The sequence below is a fragment of the Sorex fumeus genome, unplaced genomic scaffold (assembly GCF_029834395.1).
Source record: "Sorex fumeus unplaced genomic scaffold, SorFum_2.1 ptg000034l, whole genome shotgun sequence".
NCBI lineage: Eukaryota > Metazoa > Chordata > Mammalia > Eulipotyphla > Soricidae > Sorex > Sorex fumeus.
This window is the reverse complement of record NW_026606091.1, coordinates 24,706,741-24,726,860: the sequence shown is the minus strand read 5'-3', so window position 1 is coordinate 24,726,860 and position 20,120 is coordinate 24,706,741. Positions and strand designations below refer to the sequence as shown.

At 41.1% G+C, this 20,120-nt stretch overlaps 1 protein-coding gene and 1 pseudogene across 1 annotated transcript in view; one reads left to right on the top strand and one right to left on the bottom strand.

The window, feature by feature from the left end:
* The window catches only part of UNC13B (unc-13 homolog B), a 252,931-nt gene that overhangs the window by 142,839 nt on the left and 89,972 nt on the right, over nt 1-20,120 (bottom strand). The window lies entirely within an intron of this gene.
* On the top strand, nt 11,304-11,685 carry LOC130026311 (lymphocyte antigen 6 complex locus protein G6c-like; annotated as a pseudogene).

Here is a 20,120-nt window from a genome sequence, read left to right as displayed (position 1 = left end):
ATCTCAACCTTTTTTATATGCCCATCCCTACATATAGTTAAATATATTAAGCTTGCAAATGCAAGACATTATAACACTGCAAAGCACAGTACCATAGGGGGTAAAATATAGATGTATAAATTAAATATAAACATATTTATATGTTTGTGAATGTATAAATTATTTCTAGAGAAATCCACAGAAGATAACAATAGTATATGACTCTGGACAGAAATTACAAAGCTAAAGAATAAACTAAAGAAAAATATTGGTTTTGCCAATTTTTGTGCCTTGATATAAAAATGAACTTCATAGATATAGCTTCTTTTTAAAAAAATACGTGTGTGGACATTTGGGAAATGTTAAGTATGAGGTGATTAAGAATAAGCTATCCAGGGAATATCAGAATGATTAGGATACTTTTATGCAAAAACCAGAATAGGAAACTCAGGTGAAAATGATAAGTGGAGGTGGGGGAGAGGGAAGGTGATAAAGAAAAATATGAACTGGGGACGTCTGTCTTCAGGGAATTTAGAAACAGTGGGAAAATAGAAAACACTGTTGAGGAAAAATAATCTACTCGATAGAAGTTCTGGCCATTTTTCCTTTAGGACATGTAGTCCTAGATTAGTAAGTGAAAGTACTCGATAACATCACCTTGCTTTTCTGCTTCCAAATGCACAGAGAAATTAGTCTTTGGTTAGAGATACTGAAATTCTACATGGGACAAAAAATTTTAATTCTACAAGGCACCAATAAGGGGAGAGAGTGTTAGGTGACACACAAAATACAAAGTATTTAAAGTGAAAGGAAAGGTCCTGGGCCATGGATGCAGAGAGAAAGAGAATTCTAATGAATTCTAATTCATTGCTGGTGGGATGCTGACTGATTCAGCCTTTTTGGAAAACAATATGGACATTCCTCAAAAAAAAACAGAAATTGAGCTCCCACTTGACCCTGCAATATCACTTCTGGGAATATACCGCAGGGACCCAAAAACACAAAACACACCATTTACACTCCTATGTTCGTTGCAACACTATTCACAATAGTCAGAATTTGGAAATAACCTGAGTGTCCAAGAACAGATGACTGGATAAAGAAACTATGGTACATCTACACAATGGAATATTTTACAGTTGTTAGGAAGAATGAAATTTGCTTATAAATGGTCATAGAGAGTTATCATGCCGAGTGAAATGAGTACGAAGGAGAGGGACAGATATAGAATGACTTCATTTGTGGGACATAAAAAAAAAAGCATTAGACTAATATTCAAGGCCAGGAAAACTGGTCAGTGGTTGGAATCTACAACAAGTGTGTGTGTGTGTGGGCAGGGGGGGCGGGGGTCAGAGGGTAGGTAAGATAGAGAAGGGAAGAAAGGATCAGTATGACAATAATAGTTGGAAATGATGACGCTGGACAAGAACTGATTATTGAAAGTAGGTAAAGTAGGTACATGTACATGATAATCTTTCAGTATCTGTATTACAAACCACAATGCCCAAAAGAGAGAGAGAGAGAGAGAGAGAGAGAGAGAGAGAGAGAGAGAGAGAGAGAGAGAAGAAAAGTGCCTGCTATTGAGGCAGGCTGGGGTGGGTGGTGTGATGGGAAGGAAACTGGGTCATTGGTGCTGGGAAATGTATACTGGTGGAGTATACATTTGGATCACTGTATGACTGAAACCTAATCATAAACAGTTATGTTTTGCTTTTTGGCTTTTGGGATCACACCCAGCAATGCTCCGGAATTACTCCTGGCGGTGCTCAGGGGATCATATGAGATGCCGAGGATCAAATCCAGGTAGGTCACATGCAAGACAAGGAAACACCCTATCTAATGTCCTACTGCTCCATCCTTATGAGCAGTTTTGTAAGGGTTTATCTCACAGTGATTCAATTTTTTAAAAAAATTTAAAACATGGGGGGATTGAGATGGGAGGGATACTGGGATCAGTGGTGGTGGAGAATGGGCACTGGTGGAAGGATGGGTACTCGATCATTGTATAACTGAAACCCAAGCACAAAAATTTGTAAGTCTACAACTGTACCTCATTGTGTTTCACTAATAAAATTTTTTAAAAAAATTTAAAACACTGTAGCACTGTCCTCCTGTTGTTCATCGTTTTGCTCGAGCAGGCCCAGTAATGTCTCCATTGTAAGGCTTGTTGTTACTGTGTTTGGCATATCAAATACATCACGAGTAGCTTGCCAGGCTTTGCCATGCTCGCGAGATACTCTCGGTAGCTTGCTGGGCTCTCCGAGAGGGGTGGAGGAATCAAACCCAGTTCGGCCAGGCCGGCAGTGAGCAAGTCAAACGCCCTACTGCTAGTAAAGGTGCTTGCCTTGATTGTGGCCATCCCAGTACAGTACCCAGGAATTGCCAGGAGTAGCCCCTAAGCACTGTCAGGTAAGCCAAAATATCACCCCCTCACAGAAAAGGGAAAACAGAAAAGAATGCAAATTAAACCAACTTTGCATTCTTTATTCATTGATAACTGTACAGCAAAGAGGATTCATTTCCATTTGCAGAACAGCAAGTATGTTTTGATATTACTCCAAGTCAATATAACTGCATATAATTTTTGATGCCTTCTCCCAATACTTTTCAATTACCCTGTGACAATCTTTCATTTCAATCAAGACTTCCATTCAATCAATAAAACACCTTTCAATTGGTGCCTTAAAAGTTTCTCTAGGGGCCGGAGCAATAGTACAGTAGGTAGGGCATTTGCCTTGCACGCAGCTGTCCCAGGTTCAATCCCTGACATCCCATATTGTGCCCCCAGCACCACCAGGAGTAATTCCTGAGTCCAAAGCCAGGAATAACCCTGAACATCACTGGGTGTGACCCAAAAAGCCAAAAAAAAAAAAGTTTCTCTAAACCAGGGATGGAGCAATAGTACAGTGGGTAGGGTGTTTGCCTTGCACAAGGCCAACCCAGGTTCAGTTTCCAGCATCCCATATGGTCCCCTGAGCACTGCCAGGAGTAATTCCTGAGTTCAAAGGAGTAACTCCTGTGCATCTCCAGGTGTGACCCAAAAAGAAAAAAAAATGAAAAAAAGTTTCTCTAAACCTACCACCCTAGAAAGCCTTCTTTTTGTCCCTCTTAATGATTCAATTTTCTTCCATCACCTCATCATTTTCTATTTCCATGGTTATTGCTATGCAGCTGCTGCAGCTTATTATATAAGTAATGTGCAAGTGCTGCATTTGTGCCCTTTTTTTGGTAGAGTATCAGGGGTGGGTCACACCCAGCAGTGCTCAGAGATTTCTCCTAGTTCTGAGCTCAGAGGTCACTCCTGGTGGGCTCAAGGGGTCATATGGGATGCCAGAGATGGAACCCAGGCCACCTGCGTGAAAGACAAAAATGCCCTATCTCTCCAGGCCAACTTTCTCTTTTTCTCAACTGAGTCTAGCTTATGATAGAGGCTTTCTGATTCATTCTGCATCATCCCATAGACTCTTCCACAAATAAACTCCCTGATCTTGTGTCTATTCATTAAGAACAAGAATATTCCAAGAAAATATATTGACTTTGAAGAGGAAGAAGCCAAAGGAAGTAATAAACCTGTCCTAGGGAGCTTTGAATTTCCATTCTGCAATGCCGGTCTAGTATCCCAAAATAAGAAACATTTAAAAGACTTATTCTCGTTCTATCTGGCATCTGTTAAAAAGTTTATGTCTTCTAAGGATAAACAGGAGCATTCTGTAGCTTACAGACTAGAACACAGCCCAAAGCTTTAGTTACTGCCTGAGTATGAGCTATGACAGAGGTACCAAGGAATCAAAACTCTGGAGAAAGTAACTTTTCAACACAGATCAAAAGAATGCTATCTTTCAGTAAATATTGCAGAATTTTTTTCCCAGAAAGACTAAATTTCTTTCCCTTAAACACTGGTAGAATGATGCTCTTCACAGGCAAACAACCAGATTCACTCCCTGATTACCGAAGCGAGAGAGACTAATACCAGCACAAATTCCAAAGGAAACTAAGAACTAAATACTATGAGGGGGAGGGTTGTTTCCTGTCATTCAAAGAGCAAATGCAAATCTAAGAAAAAGCTTAGAACATATTGCTAAGCTACCTAAAAATAAATATGAATGGTGAACTCATAGTTATTAGTACCACTACTGTGCTCCAAAATAGGCATGTATTCTTGATATATTAAAAGATAAAATGAAAATTCTAAATTTATAAAAAAGAAAAATTAAGCTGTTGAAAGTAAAATATCTGTTTTCTGTTTCAAGTAAAAAGTAACTGTGCCACAGAGATAATACAGCAGGTAAGGCACTTGCCTTGCACGTGGCCAACTTGAGTTTGATCTCCAGCACCACATATACTCCCCTGAGCACTGCAAAGAGTAATCCCTGAGCATTGAGCCAGAACTAAGCCCAGAGAACCATGAGGTATGCCCCCCTCCCCCGCGCAACATACCCACAAAGTAAAAAGTGGGATGATTTAGTGCACTGTGAGGAGGGAAGCAATTATTCACAATACTATACTGAGCACCACGAATTCAAAATTAATGTGTTATGATAACATACCTTCGAAGTATAAAACTATACTTCTAGAGCATATAATGCTATAAAGTCATGTTACTGCAAAAATTAATTTTAATTAAAATTTTCAATTAACGGTGCTATGGCGCTGCCAGCAGGCCAACCTGTACTTGTGGGGCAAGTTCATCAGCAGCCTGATGGTGCCTTCAGGCTTCCTGATACCCCAAAATTGCCTCTATGCCTTTGGCTGGAGCCCAACAACTTGGGGCCAAGTTTACCAAGAAACTAAATGGCCAAAAGTTAGCTATGGAGGAGCCACACCCACAAACCACCTCCAGATCAGCTATACAAGCTCATTTATTAGCCTTCTTTCAGAGACTCATAAATAAATCTTGAAAGAGATCAAAAAGCTGCAATTAATCTCGGACCAGTGCATAGTCCGGGGTAAATGGAGGTGGGGTAGGTCAGCCTAGAGCCTGTCTAAGCAGAGCCCCTGGCAGTCACTTGCTTCCACAATCCAAAATTGCAGCCATACCCCAACTTGACTCCACCATCTCAGTATGAACCTCACCAAGATATAATCTGCTGAAAATTTGGGTATGCAGGTTTTGTGTCTGAAATCTCCAGGCTTTCTCAGAGTTGGAATGGGCTACCTCCCCCCACTTCCCAATACTCCTGGAAGCACTGCGAGTCACCCCCATGAACCAACTCCAGTGCCACCATGTAAGCTATACTACCAGCCTTGCTTCAGAGACCCAGAAATAAATCTCAAGAGGTCAAAAGTCACAGTTAATCTTGGACCTGCTCATGGCTGAACAGACTGGGGTAAATCAGAGGGGGCAGGTTAGTCTGGTGCCCACCCAAGAAGAGCCCCCAGCAGCCGCTTGCTCCCACAATCCAAAATCACTGCCATATCAAGGGAAAGGAAAGGAAGAGGTCAAGTTATCAATATTTGTGGACAATATCATACTAAGAAGATCCTAAAGACTCTACAAAAAAGCTCCTAGAAACAATAGGTTTGTATTGTAAAGTGGCAGGCTACAAAATCAACACCCAAAAATCCATGGCTTTCCTATATACAAATAATGAAAGAGACGAAAGAGATTTTTTTTTTTAAAGTTGACAATAGTAGCTCAGAAAATAAAGTACCTCAGAATCAGCTTAACTAAAGAGGTGAAGGACCTATACAAGGAAAATTACAAAACACGACTTCAAGAAATAAAAGAGGACACTAGGAAATGGAGACACAACCCCTGCTCATGGATAGGGAAGATTAAATTATCAAAATGGCAATACTCCCCAAAGCACTATACAGATTTAATGCGGTCCCTGTCAGGATACCCATGACATTTTTCAAAGAAATAGACAAAACACTTCTGAAATTAATAAGGAACAATAACCCCCCACAAATAGCTAAAGCAATCCTTGGGAAAGAGAAGATGGGTGGCATCACCTTCCCTAACTTCAAACTGTACTACAAAGCAGTAGTAATTAAAACAGCATGGTATTGAACTAGAAACAGACTTGCAGACCAATGGAACAGAATTGAATAATCTGTCACAGACTCTCAAATATATGATCATTTAATCTTTGATAAAGGAGCAAGAAATGTGAAGTGGAACAAGGAAAGTCACTTCAACAAATCGTGCTGGGAGAACTGTACAGCTACCTGCAAAAAAAAATGAACTGAGACCTCTGTCTAACACCAGGCACAAAAGTCAAATCAAAGTGGATTAAAGACCTCAATATCAAACCTGAATCCATAAGGCACATGGAGGAAAATTTAGGCAGAACTCTCCATGACACTGAAGCTAAAAGCATCTTTAAGGATGAAACACCACTGACCAACTAAGTGGAAACAAACATAAATAAATGGGACTACATTAAAGCTTCTGTACCTCTAAAGAAACAGTGACCAAAGTACAGAGAGAGCCCATGGAATGAGAAAGAATATTTACCCAATACCCATCTGATAATGGATTAATATCCAGAATGTACAAGACACTGGTTGAATTGTACAAGAAAAAAGCCTCCAATCCCATCAAAAAATGGGAAGAAATGAACAGAAGTTTCCTCAAAGAAATACAAATGGCCAAAAGGCACATGAAAAAAATGCTCTACATCACTAATCAAGGAGATGCAAATAAAAACAATGAGATATCATCTCATACCACAGAGACTGGCACACATTCAAAAGAACAAACGCAATTAGCATTGGAGTGGATGTGGGGAGAAAGGGACGCTCCTTCACTGTTGATGGGAATGCTGACTGGTTCAGCGTCTTTGGAAAACAATATGGACATTCCTTCAAAAACTAGAAATTGAGCTTCCAAATAACCCCACACTACCACTTCTGGGAATATACCCCTAGGGTGCAATAAAGCACAGTAGAAATGACATCTGCACCTGTATGTTCACTGCAGCACTGTTCAAAAAAGCCAGAATCTGTAAACAACACAAGTGCCCAAGAACAGACGAATGGTTAAAGAAACTTAAGTACATCTACATAATGAGAATACTATACAGCTGTTAGGAAAGATGAAGTCATGAAATTTGCTTATAAGTGGATGGTCATGGAGAGTATCATGCTAAGTGAAATGAGTCAGAAAGAGAGGGACCGACATAGAATGACGACACTCATTGTGGAATATAAAATAACATAATATGAGATTGACACCCAAGGACAGTAGAGACAGGGCCAGGAATACTGCTCCATGTTTGGCAGCCTGTGTCATAAGCTGAGGAAGAAGGCAGCTGCAATAGAGAAGGGAACACTAAGTCAATGATGGGTGGAGGGATGGTTCTGGATGGGCGATGTGTGCTGAAAGTAGATAAAGGATTAAACGTGATGGCCTCTCAAGTATCTATATTGCAAACCATAATGCCCCAAAGTAGAGAGAGTCTGGGGGAAATCGCCATAAAGGCAGAAGGAGGAGTGGGATTGGGGGGGTGGGGCAGATACTGGAGATATTGGTGGTGGAAAATGTGCACTGATGGAGGGTTGGGTGTTTGATCATTGTATGACTGAAACTCAAACATGAAAGCTGTGTAACTATCTCACAATGATTCAATTAAAAAAAGAAAAATCACCTCCATATCCTCAGCCTGACTGCACTGTCTCAGGACAGACCTCACCAAGACATAATCTGCTGAAAATTCTAGTATACAGGTTTTGTGACTGAAATTTCCAGGCTTTATCAGGGTCGGGATGGGCTACTTCCAGCCACCTCCCTGTATTTCCAAAAACCTCGACAGTCACATCCACACCCAAAGCTGCCACCCAGTTAAAAAGCTACTCCAGTCTTACAGTCCAAATAAAAATACTGAATGCCCTGAACAAACACCATGACCTCTTAATACCTTATTGCAAACCATTATGTACAAAAGGAAAAGGAGAGAGAAAGCAAGAAGGAAAGTGCCTCTCCTAGAAGAAGGCTGGGGGTGTGGGTGGAGTGTTAGGGGATGGTGGAAGGGAAACAGGGAACATTGGTGGTAGGAAATGTACACTGGTGGAAGGATGGGTGCTGGATCATTGTATGATTGAAACCCAATTATAAACAGCTTTGTAATCGTCTATCTCACAGATATTCAATTAAAAAAATTTTTAAAAACACAGTATGTGTCCATAAACAGCTGAAAGTTCTTATCCCAGTAACAAATTTGAAAGTCATTCTGGAAGTGTAAATGAGGACAGAGAAAATGTTCCTCTTATATTCAAGGCCAGGATTTCAGGGAAATAGGTAATTGCCAGGGAAAATAATCTAGAAAATGGGAAAATAATCTAGAAAATAACAATCTCTGTTGCTTCAATAAATTCATCATAAGAATTCAAGAGGGGCACTGATGTTTCAAAAAGTACTCAAATATCAAAAAGAAGTCAGATGCAAAATTTTTTGACAGTACATGATACTCTCAGACAAATTCAAAAGGTATCTCTAATATATAAATGCATGTATAAAATCTCTCAAATGACTTCTAAGAAATATCTAAGAAAGTCTCTGGGGAGAGGACACAGTGGCGGGGTGCACAGGAGTAGTACTTTAAATTTTTTTCAATTGATGGTGCCAGAGTAATAGTACAGCAGGTAGGATCTTGCACATGTCTAACCTGGGTTCATCTCTAGCACTCCATATGGTTCTTTGAGTCTTGTCAGGAGTGATCCCTGTGCACAGAGCCAAGAGTAAGCCCTGAGCACTACCAGGTGTGATCCCAAAACAAAGCAAAATAAAACAAAATTTTAAATTATTGATAAGAGAAAGAACACATGGAGGGTGCGGGATCCCGGAGGAAAAAAAAAAAGAAAAAACAGGGTCCAAAAAGAGCCAAGTTCACCCGCAAGTTCCAGATGGAGTAGGCGCCGCATCTCGCCTCCCCCAGATGGAACCCCGGTGACCAGAAGCCTCTACAAACACAGCTCGAGTATGCGGGAACGAGGACTTTTTCTCAAAACCGCGCGGCCGCTTACGCGGCCGCGCGACATCTCTCTATATACAAAGTGATCAATGAGAAGTAAACCACCCAATCTTTCTCCCTGAAAGTCAGAGTTAAGTTTGGAGCACGGCCACAGCCCCAGAAACACAAGGACTTAATGCAGAACCCAGCAGCTTAGAGCAGAAAAGTGAAAGGACTATGCGTTAATCCAGGCCATCAAGTCTGCCGGAGGGGAAAGGGTGTTGCCCCATTCGCCCTCTCTTCTCTGGAAAGAAGGATGGCGGCCGCATGGGAGCCTTGTGGACAGCAGGTATGAGCCGGGGGTGTGGGGGCGACTAAAACCTCATGGGAAGGGGGGCGTTCCGGTCCGTCCTTCACGCCCTACCGAGGTCACCAGTTGCCCCCCACGAGCGGCTCTCCAGCACGGCCACAGCCCCAGAAGCACAAGGGCTTAATGCAGAACCCAGCAGCTTGGAGCAGAAAAGTGAAAGGACTATGCGTTAATCCAGGCAATCATTTCTGCCCAGAGGGGAAAGGGTGTTGCTCCCTTCCGCCCTCCTCCCTCTGGAAAGAAAGATGGCGGCCACATGGGAGCCTTGTGGACAGCAGGTATGAGCCGGGGGTGTGGGGGCGACTAAAACCTCATGGGAAGGGGGGCGTTCCGGTCCGTCCTTCACGCCCTACCGAGGTCACCAGTTGCCCCCCACGAGCGGCTCTCCAGCACAGCCACGGCCCCAGAAGCACAAGGACTTAATGCAGAACCCAGCAGCTTGGAGCAGAAAAGTGAACGGACTATGCATTGATCCAGGCCATCAAGTCTGCCAGAGGGGAAAGGGTGTTGCCCCATTCGCCCTCTCCTCTCTGGAAAGAAAGATGGCGGCCACATGGGAGCCTTGTGGACAGCAGGTATGAGCCGGGGGAGTGGGGGCGACTAAAACCTCATGGGTCGGGGGGCGTTCCGGTCCGTCCTTCACGCCCTACCGAGGTCACCAGTCGCCCCCCGCGAGCGGCTCTCCAGCACGGCCATGGCCCCAGAAGCACAAGGACTTAATGCAGAACCCAGCAGCTTGGAGCAGAAAAGTGAATGGACTATGCGTTGATCCAGCCCATCAAGTCTGCCGGAGGGGAAAGGGTGTTGCCCCATTCGCCCTCTCCTCTCTGGAAAGAAAGATGGCGGCCACATGGGAGCCTTGTGGACAGCAGGTATGAGCCGGGAGTGTGGGGGCGACTAAAACCTCATGGGAAGGGGGGCGTTTCGCTCCGCCCTTCACGCCCTACCGAGGCCACCAGTTGCCCCCCACGAGCGGCTCTCCAGCACGGCCACGACTCCAGAACACAGAAACCAATTTCTTAACTATCTGACTTTCAGTAGAAATACTTCCAGGGTCAATAGGTAAAATAGCAGAAATCCAAAACCAACATTTAATTCTTGAACCCAGCTGTAGAAAGCAAATCACTTCACAATGCTTTTTCAGCATGTCTGATTTGGGGGGGGGGGGGGGGTAAACTCTAAATAATAGTGGCGAATCTTTTATTGAAACAATCTAATCAAAGCGGATAGAGTGTTAACTAGAATTCATCTGCCTCACAGGGACGGGGAGGGGTGGGGGGTGGGGTTTTATTGGGGTTTTTCATGGGAAAAAATAAGTATTGGTAAAGGGAAATGTGTTTGATATTTGCATGACTGAGACATAAACCTGAAAGCTTTGTAACCTTTCCCACAGTGATTCAATAAATAAATTAAAAAAAAAAAAAAAAAGTAAAAAGTAAAAAAAAAAAAAAAATTTTAAATTATTTTAGCATTGTGCATATACCTATTTAATAAATTAATTTCAAAATTGTCCAGATCTACAGATCCTAGAGTTCCTGGAGTGCATGGCCATATATGTGGCCACCTGCAACACCTCCAAATCCCACAATATAGTCCGGTAGGAACTCACCAAATTAAATGGAAAAGAAGCATAGGAGATAAGCTCAATAGACAAAAATAGTAACATAGAAAGCTCAAATATTAACAAACAGCTTAGTAAACCCGCAATGATTAGTGACCCCATTGAAAGTACCAGCAGTGCTCAGAGACTACCAGAACATACCCTAAAGTGCTCTTTAGGTGGAACAAGGTAGTGTGTGTGAGGCACTGAACCAGAGTCAGACATATACAAGGCATCCACCCTGACATCAGTACTGTCTTCCCATTCCTCAAACAATCTTAACCCCACTTCCAACAAATAAGTGGCACAAAAAAGAAAATAACTGGTGGAAATCTAAAAAAAAAAAAAAAAAAAAAAGACTAAGTTGTTCTTCATAACACAATGCAATGTGACCATCAAGAATGCATAAAAAAGAATCTCGGAAGGTGCGGCAGTTGCTGCTGTTCCCAGGACCCTCGCCATGAAAGGCTTCCTGCTGCTTATCCTGTCTTCTCTGCTGTGCAGGGTCTCTGCTGACATTTACTATTATTCTTGCTACAATGTCCCCACGCGAGGCTGTGTGAACTGGCAGTCCTGTCTTCTGGAACCAGGACACAAATGCATGCCTGACAACTAATGTGTACTGTGGTCAGATGTGGGTTTACTCCAACCTTCAATGTGGCACACCGGAAGAGCCCTGTCAGGAGGCCTTCAATCAAACCGTCCACAAGCTGGGCCTCAACTACAATACCACTTGCTGCGATAAGAACAACTGCAATAACCCAGCCCCTCAGCCCACCCCTGCCCTGGCCCTTGTCTTCCTCATCTCATTGGCTGATGTTGGTCTCTGGTTGCTGCACTGAGACGTCGTCCACGGCTGCCTCTCTTCCCACCTGCCTTAGCCTGAGCCCCGCTCCCTGTGCCCAACTTTCCAGAAGGGTCTCACCCTCACCATCTTTGCTCTGAGAATCATTTCTCCAGATCCTTCACATTTCTGTAATTAGAGAGTGGTCTCTCTGTCCACCTAATCCCTCCTTCCCCTCTACTCTTTTTATCAAGTCCCTTCCCTGTAGACCCCTAGAAGTCCCGATTGCCTCCTAGAAGGGGTACCCACTTTGTCTCTTGCACTCACCTGTGCCCTACTTGGAAGTGATTGGAGTCTGGCCCTGAAATGGGGCTTCTCACCTGTCTCCATTGGAGGCTCCAAGGAAGGACCTGATCATTTGGGGCTGTTCCCCCAAACTCTGATTGCCAGTGTACCCCGTCCCCATGCTTACCCTTTACCATTTTGAATAATAAATTTAGTCTGGGTCTGAAAAAAAAAAAGAATGCATAAAAAGAGGAGGCCAGAGCAATAGTATAGCCAGGAGCCCACAGCGATGAGACACACGGGACCTCACAGGATGGGGATGGAGCTGCCAATTCCTCCCCATCCCAACAAGACCCCGAGTCGTCACCCATGAACAGCCTCTCTGGCTCCTGATCATGCTGCTTAGTGGCCATGATCCAAGAGACTCAGAAACAAATCTCGGAACCCAGTGGCTTTTGGCAGAAATGCGTCTGAACCCCACAGTCGGTTACTGTCGCCGGGCCACCCCAGCGGGGAAAGGGTGCTGTCCCTCCACCTGCTCCTCCTTGGCGGTTCGGTGGCCGCCATCCGCCAGAGGCCATTGGACAGTCAGGTTTGGGCCTGCAGTGATGAGGCATTTTGGGCCTCACGGGATGGGGATGGAGCCGGTCCTGTCCTCCCCACCCCAACGAGACCCCAAGTCATCGGCCACGAATGGCCTTTCTGGCTTCTGATCAAGCTGCTTAACGGCCATGATCCCAGAGCCTCAGGAATAAATCTTGGGACCCAGCAGTTTTTGGCATAAATCCCTCCAGATTTAAGTGTTAAAATTTCAGAATTTCAAAATCACGCAGCCACTGCTGCAGCCACACAACATCATATGTTATTCATAACCAGAAATAGAAAACAAATTGTCCACTGTTGCCATTTCAGCAGATCTGAGTGTTGGGGTAAAATCCCAAATAATAATGCTGGGTCTGGTGTCAAAATATTGAATGTAATCAAAGTAGAGACAGAGTAATGTGGAAATCATCTGCCAGACAGGTAGGGGGAGGGTGTGGGATGAGGGGATACTGGAGTTTTTGGTGGTGGAGAATGGGCACTGGTGAAGGTACTGGTGTTTCATTGTGTGAGCGAGACTTAAACCCGAAAGCTTTGTAACTGCTCTCATGGTGATTCAATAAATAAAATTATGAAAAAATGAAAAAAAATAGTACAGCCAGGAGAGCATTTGCCTTGCATGCAACTGACCTGCGTCCAATTCCCGGTATCCCATTATGGCCCCCCAAGCACCATCAGGAGTAATTCCTGAGTGAAGAGCCAAGAGTTACCAGGAGCCAAAATGTCAGTACAGCCTGACCTGCAATTTAAGAACTAATCTCTTCTTGGAAAAATGTTAAAATACATTGTGTAAGTTTCTGAGCTATGCCCAGGATAAGTGCCATGAGCCCACCACTAGGGCTCACACCATGATTTATTGAAAATCTGCATGCTTTGTTAATTCCCCATTTTGCCCACTTCCTCATGTAATCAATTATGAAAAGCTAGCTTGAGAGAAAAAAATTTGGAGCTTGATCAGAGTCTTGACTTGCTCCCATTCTTCTGTCTCTAACTTTTTCCCACTCGTGTACCCACTTCCGATTATCCACATTGACTACTCCCGCAGGTTGGGACAAAGTGTTAACCCCTGAGCATTGCCCGGTGTGACCCCAAAGAAGCAAAAGAAAACAAAGCAAAAAAAAATCCATAAAAAGAAAAAAAAGAATGCAAAGCAAGGAAACCAATACATTCTGCAACTTTTCACCACAGAAACTTGACATGAGAAAATTTAACCTAGAGGGTATTGATTAGAACCTCAAAATCTATGATGTGTACTGAAAGTTTCATTATGACTCAAAAAATTGAGTCATTTTTTTATGAGATGGCACAACAATGAATTAAGCTAAAGGTCAATTGGTATAGAGTCTAAATGGCCTACCTATAAGGCCTAAGTTGAGGTTTCCTATATAGGTATTATGAGTTTGAGGAGTAAACAAAAATGTATTAACTCTAAGTTATCCATGTCCCAAAGGAGCTTGGGGTACAGAAGAGAATTCAATAATTTCTCAGGTCTCCCGAAACTATATTATATGCCTATTCCTCAATATAACACTGGGTATTGTTATAAAAGATGATCCTTTCAAAATTATGGTAAAAAATTCTGGTTCTCTTCAAGACATTGTTAGAACCAATGACTGAGCTACTACTGAATACATCTGCTATTAAAAGATACTTATACTAGCTGACATTAAAAGATGACAATGGTCTCTAAGAAATGATCTTCTGGTAGAAGTCATCAGCGTGGTAACTACTGTCATGCAGAAAACAATATAGAAAATAATTACCAGCTCTTCTTATAGCTGAGTTTTCTCTGTATCTGAAGCTGTGGACCCAGGTTCAATCCCTGGCACCTTAAATGGTCCTCCGAGCCTGCCAGGAGTGACTCCTGAGTGCAGAGCCAGGAGCCTGAGTATCACTGGGTGTGGCCCAAAAAAAAAAGGAGGAGGAGGAGGAGGAAAAGGGATGAGGAAGAAGAGGAGGAAGAGGAGAAAAAAGAGGAAGAGGGAGGAGAAGGAGGACTCATGCATGGAAGCGAATGGTTTAAGATGGTAACTAATAAAATTATAGGAAATAAGAGGAATATTTGAAAACAGTGCAGACTAATGATATAGTAAGGAAAAAGTATAGAAAGAAAAAGTCATTTCATATAATCGTGGTTCTTCTATACATGTTGGCAAAATAAGTCCTTCTGAAATTAGTGATGGTCAAGTAAGATGTCACTGCTTGCTAGCCAAGCAGTGCATTTCTGGATGTTTAATCTCCACTAGCATGAATGTGAGTCATTTCCAACTGTTGAAAACTGATTCATTCCTTAAGAACAAATTTTAAACAATATGTTAAGTTATGCCCTATTTTACTAGCTAAAAAACAGATTCATATTCAGGAAACTTTAAGTTATGATCTAATATGCCACTATTTATAGGCAATATGGGGAAAAAAATCAAAGAAACAAACTCTCCTCCCAGACAAAGAAAAATTTTTTTAAATGCCAATGGTGGACTAGATCTCAAAAATTTAACTATCTTTGAGGTACATTACAAATAAAAATACCATATACCCCAAACCTTCTGATTTTTAGATATAATTGATGAGAGATATATAGATATCACCAGAGAAGGAGAAACAAACTTTAAGAATTTAAAATTCTCTATGTTGTTTATGCAGGAGCCCTAAGTTTATTCCCAGCACTAAATGGTTTCTCAACCACCACCAGGAGCAAACACCAAGCACTGAGGCAAGAGCATTACTGGGTGTGGTGCAGTCCAAAAATAAAAATAAATTCTCTACCAGGAATTATTAATACTAGTATACTAAACTATGTCAGCATCAAAGCCACCATTGATCAGTTAAATTTCAAATCCAAACTTGTAAGTTTATAACAACTTGGCTGTACATTGTCAGTCCGAAGATCATTTTTAATAATAACAGAAAATTTGGAAAGATGAAAAAAAAAAAAGAAAACTACAATCCTACTACTGAGAGTCACTACCTAAACTGATTGTTTTTTCTCTTTATAAATCCTACTGTGTTTTCTTGGATTTGTTTTAAGGTAATGGTACACAAGACTGTACTGTTAAGGTACAATTTCACACCTCTTCAAAATGTATATTATCATACTTCCTTGAATATTTTTATCCTGCACCTATGTGTATGGGCTGGGATGATACACAGTGGATAGGGCATTTGCCTTGGACGTGGCCAACCCGGGTTCGATTCCTCCATCCCTCTCGGAGAGCCCAGCAAGCTACCAAGAGTATCCTGCCCACATGGCAAAGTCTGGCAAGCTCCCCATGGTGTATTTGATTTGCCAAAAACAGTAACAACAAGTCTCACAATGGAGATGTTACTGGTGCCCGATCAAGCAAATCGATGAACAATGGGAGGACATGCTACAGTGCAGTGCCACCTATGCGTATATAGTTTTTAGATAATAGACATATTGCTTAGTAAGTTAGGGTTCTATTATTAAATATATTCATATAAATATATATTTTCTATATCTCAGAAATATTAAGAGTATATTAACCATCACATGGTAATGCTGCCCATATTTCATTATTCTTACAATATCATCATTATTAATTAACTCTACACACAAGTCTGTTTTTGCATGTCAAGTAATTTTCCTTGAATACATCCTATAAGTGAAATTACCATGTTAGAAAAATTATACTAATTTACACATACCAACAGTATATGTGTGTACTCATCTCATCAAATTCTTGCCAGATGCTGAATCACATTTGATTCATTTCTCAATTGAAAAGTGATACCATCATTGATAATACAGTGGGTAAAACAGGGAGAAAGTAAACATTTGAAAATTGAAAATAGTACCAAGTTGTAGAAATTAGTTATCATAATGACTGTCTGGCAAAATAATGTGCTACTGCATTCGTAGACAAGACAGAAATATCCTTACTGGTGAATAAAGTTTTAAGGCATTAGATTAGTTAAGAGACATTTAAGGAATGATCATATCAATTTCTTCAGGACTTCAACTTCTGGTTAAATTTAGTCCCAAGCTAAAATAAAAGCTGACATTATACAGTTTGTTTCATATGAGATTTGTATCAAATATGCAGACCAGATTGCAGAGCCTAAAAATATCTCTGTAGATTGAGAAGCAAAAATTACTCAAATATGGAAATGATGGAATGCAGATTAAATCTGAAAAGGTAAACATGATGTGCTGGGATTCAAGCAAGCTAAAGCATACTTCTCTTGATGGTATATGCCAACAAACCTCACTAAAAGAACTAAGGAACATATCCCAAAAGATGAGATAGTCGGTCACTCTTTTAGGAAATATAGAAAATTTCTCTTTTAGGAAATATGAAAAACCAGACCTGGTGTTGTTTGCCTGTTTGTTTTTTAAGTTCTAGAAGGGACTAATGGGGTATTATGCAGGTAGAAAGAATGGTTTCTAACAAAAACGCAATGATAATTACTAGTAGGGAAACAGTCTTTTATAAATGATGCTAAGACAATTGGATAGCCACATGCAAAAAGATGTAAATCATTTATTCACAGTACATAAAGTCAAACCTCTGACCATATCCTTAAAAGAAGCCAAAGGCAAAAATATTTGGAGGAGAAGCCCATGTATAACTAAAACTGTCTCAGTGGTAAAGCGCATGCTTCACAATTGTGAGGCTGCAGATTTCATCTCAAGTACCAATCCACATGCACCAAATGCAACTGGAAAACACTGCTCCCTGGTGCACTGCAATCAGGCAAATATACGCAACTCTAAGAGTGAAACTACTGGCAAGAATCACAATCAACTGTGCAAATACTGTAAAGTGTATGTGGCGTCCAGTCATCACAACAACAATAAAAGCAAAGGGAAGTGAATAAACAAATTTAATTTTATAAGATGTTGTAGAACCATCTTCCCATGTGCAATGGGACACAGAGAACAAGCTTTCTCATTTTTTTAATAACACATACTGGCTAAGAATTTTTCAGACCTTCAATGTCTTGTTCCTTTTTGCTTAATTATTCCTTCTTTAGCACTCTCCTTTTATATTTTGCTTTAAAGCAAAGGAAGATTCAAGCTATGTTTATGATTCTTAGAAACATCTTCAAATATTCAATTTGATCATTTAAAAATTCTATCTTCCGCAAAACACAAGCCAACCGATTGCCACATTATAACAAAAATTACCTTTCTTGGAATTTCTGTTACACTATTCCTCATATTAATCGAGGCTTTTACCTAATTCTCTTCATAGAAATCTTGGGTTTTTCTAGCATGCATCTCAAAAATTTTCCAACCTTTGTTCACCCAATCTAAAACTACTTTCACATTTTTAGGTCTTCTAACAGCACTCCACCACTTGGAACCAAAATCTATATTGATTTTTCCAAGCTGCCATAACGAAATACCACAGTCTCAGTGACTTAAACAATAGAAATTCATATCACAAGTTTGAAAAGCCAGAAAATCCAAGATCAAGTTACTGGAAATACTGGTTCCTGGTGAAGGCTCTCCTCCTGGTTTTTACTTATAGCTCCACAGAGAAATCTGTTGAAACTCTACTTCTGAAGAGGGCACCAAGCCTATCAAATTAAGGACACTTTCTTATGTATCACTCCTAAAGGCCCCACCCCAAAATATAGACATAATGGGGGTTAGGTATCAACGTTGTTGAGGGGATGCATTTAGTATTTAGCAATGTCTTTTATATATTTTTTTATTTGTTTAGTCACCATGAAAGTACAAAGTTTTCATATTTGGATTTCACGCATACAATGTTTCAACACCAATCCCTTCAGCAGTGTCCATTTCCTTCCAATAATGCCCCTTCACCTGCATTTGCCTCCCATCCACCAGTCTGCTTCTGCTAGAGGTGCTGTTTTTAAAAAATAAGATTTTGCAATCTAGTTTACAGTACTGTTGTTGATAGGGTTTCATAAACAACAATCACATTTCAGCACTACCTTCTCCTCCTTCTGGTTGAACATTTTCCTCCACCATAAATGTGCTCCCTTTCTGCCCTATCCCTTAGCCCCCTCAAGGAGTAAGTATGCATGTATAGAGCCAGAGAGATAACTCAGAGCTGGAGTGTAGGGCCAGAGCAATAGTAGAGTGGATAGGGCGTTTGCCTTGCACACGGCTGACCCGAGTTCAATCCCCGGTATTCCATATGGTCCCCCAAACACCGCCAGGAGTAATTCCTCACTGCAGAGCCAGGAGTACCCCTGAGCATCGCTGGGTGTAACCCAGAAAGAAAGAAAAAAAAAGCTTGGAGTGTATGCTTTGCATGTGGAAGATCTAGGTTCAATCCATAGCCAAGAATGGAAGATCTAGGTTCAATCCATACCCTGAGAACAAGCCAGAAGTAGCCCCTGAGTACCTTCAGGTATAACCCCTACTTTTTAATGTATATACACTGAAACAGAATAGCAACTACATCAAAATCAAGTAGCACTGACAAAAAATAAAGATGAAAACGTATATACAGGAACAGAAAATAGCACAGGGGTAAGGCCTTGCACATGACCAAACCAGGTTCAAACTTTGGCACCATCTATGATTGCGGCCAACATGGCTGACCCAAGTTCTATTTCTCCGCCCCTCTCAGAGAGCCTGGCAAGCTACCAAGAGTATCTCGCCCACATGGCAGAGCCCGGCAAGGTATGTGACATATTCAGCATGCCAAAAACAGTAACAACAACTTTCACAATTTGTTGTGAGACGTTACTGGTGCCCTCTTGAGCAAATCAATGAACAACAGGAGGACAATGCTACAGTGCTACAATGCTATGATTCCCCAGCACCACCAGGAAAGATCCTTGAAGCCACAAATAAGACTTGAGCACAATGAGGTGTGCCCCTCCCCCCAAAAAAGCATATACATATGCACAAATACACAAAAAGTTATATTTCATATACTATTAAAGTTTCTTGAAATATTACTATTCAAAGTTTAATTTTCTAAAACATAAAAGTTTAAATTTCTAAAACGTAATTTAACTGAAACAGATTTAACCTAAATCTTTCTGAAACTTTGCTATTCAAATAATTTTACAATGGTTTCAAATGTAATCTGTTACTTTACATTTAACATCCTTCATAGAAAACATTTTCAAAAATTCTACTGATATCAAAGGTTATAAATCTTTTTTAGAATCCTGGCACACACTGCCAAGCCTGTACTATTTTATAGTTACATCTGCAATGGGCATGTCCTTTCAAATTAATGTTTTTGCATTCTTGATGTAGATGATAACTGGAAAATTCTTAATATGGACTATATAATAGATAACATTGTGAATCAATGTAAAATTTCTAGATTCTGACAATAATATTTTGGTGATATAGACTGTCCTAGCCCTTAAGAGAATGATCTGAGGCCAGAGCGATAGTACAGCAGGTAGAATGTTTACCTTGCACGCAGCCAACCTGGGTTCAATCCCCAGCATTCCATATAGACCCACCAAGCACGGCCAGGAGTAACTCCTGAGTGTAGAGCCAGGAGTAACTCCTGAGCATCGCTGGGTGTAATCAAAAAAAGAAAAAAAAAAAAGAATGTTCTGATGTCATAAAATCTGAAACTTTCATTCAAATGTTTCGGAAAATGTATGTGTGTACTTTGTGTATACGTGTTTAAAAACATAAAA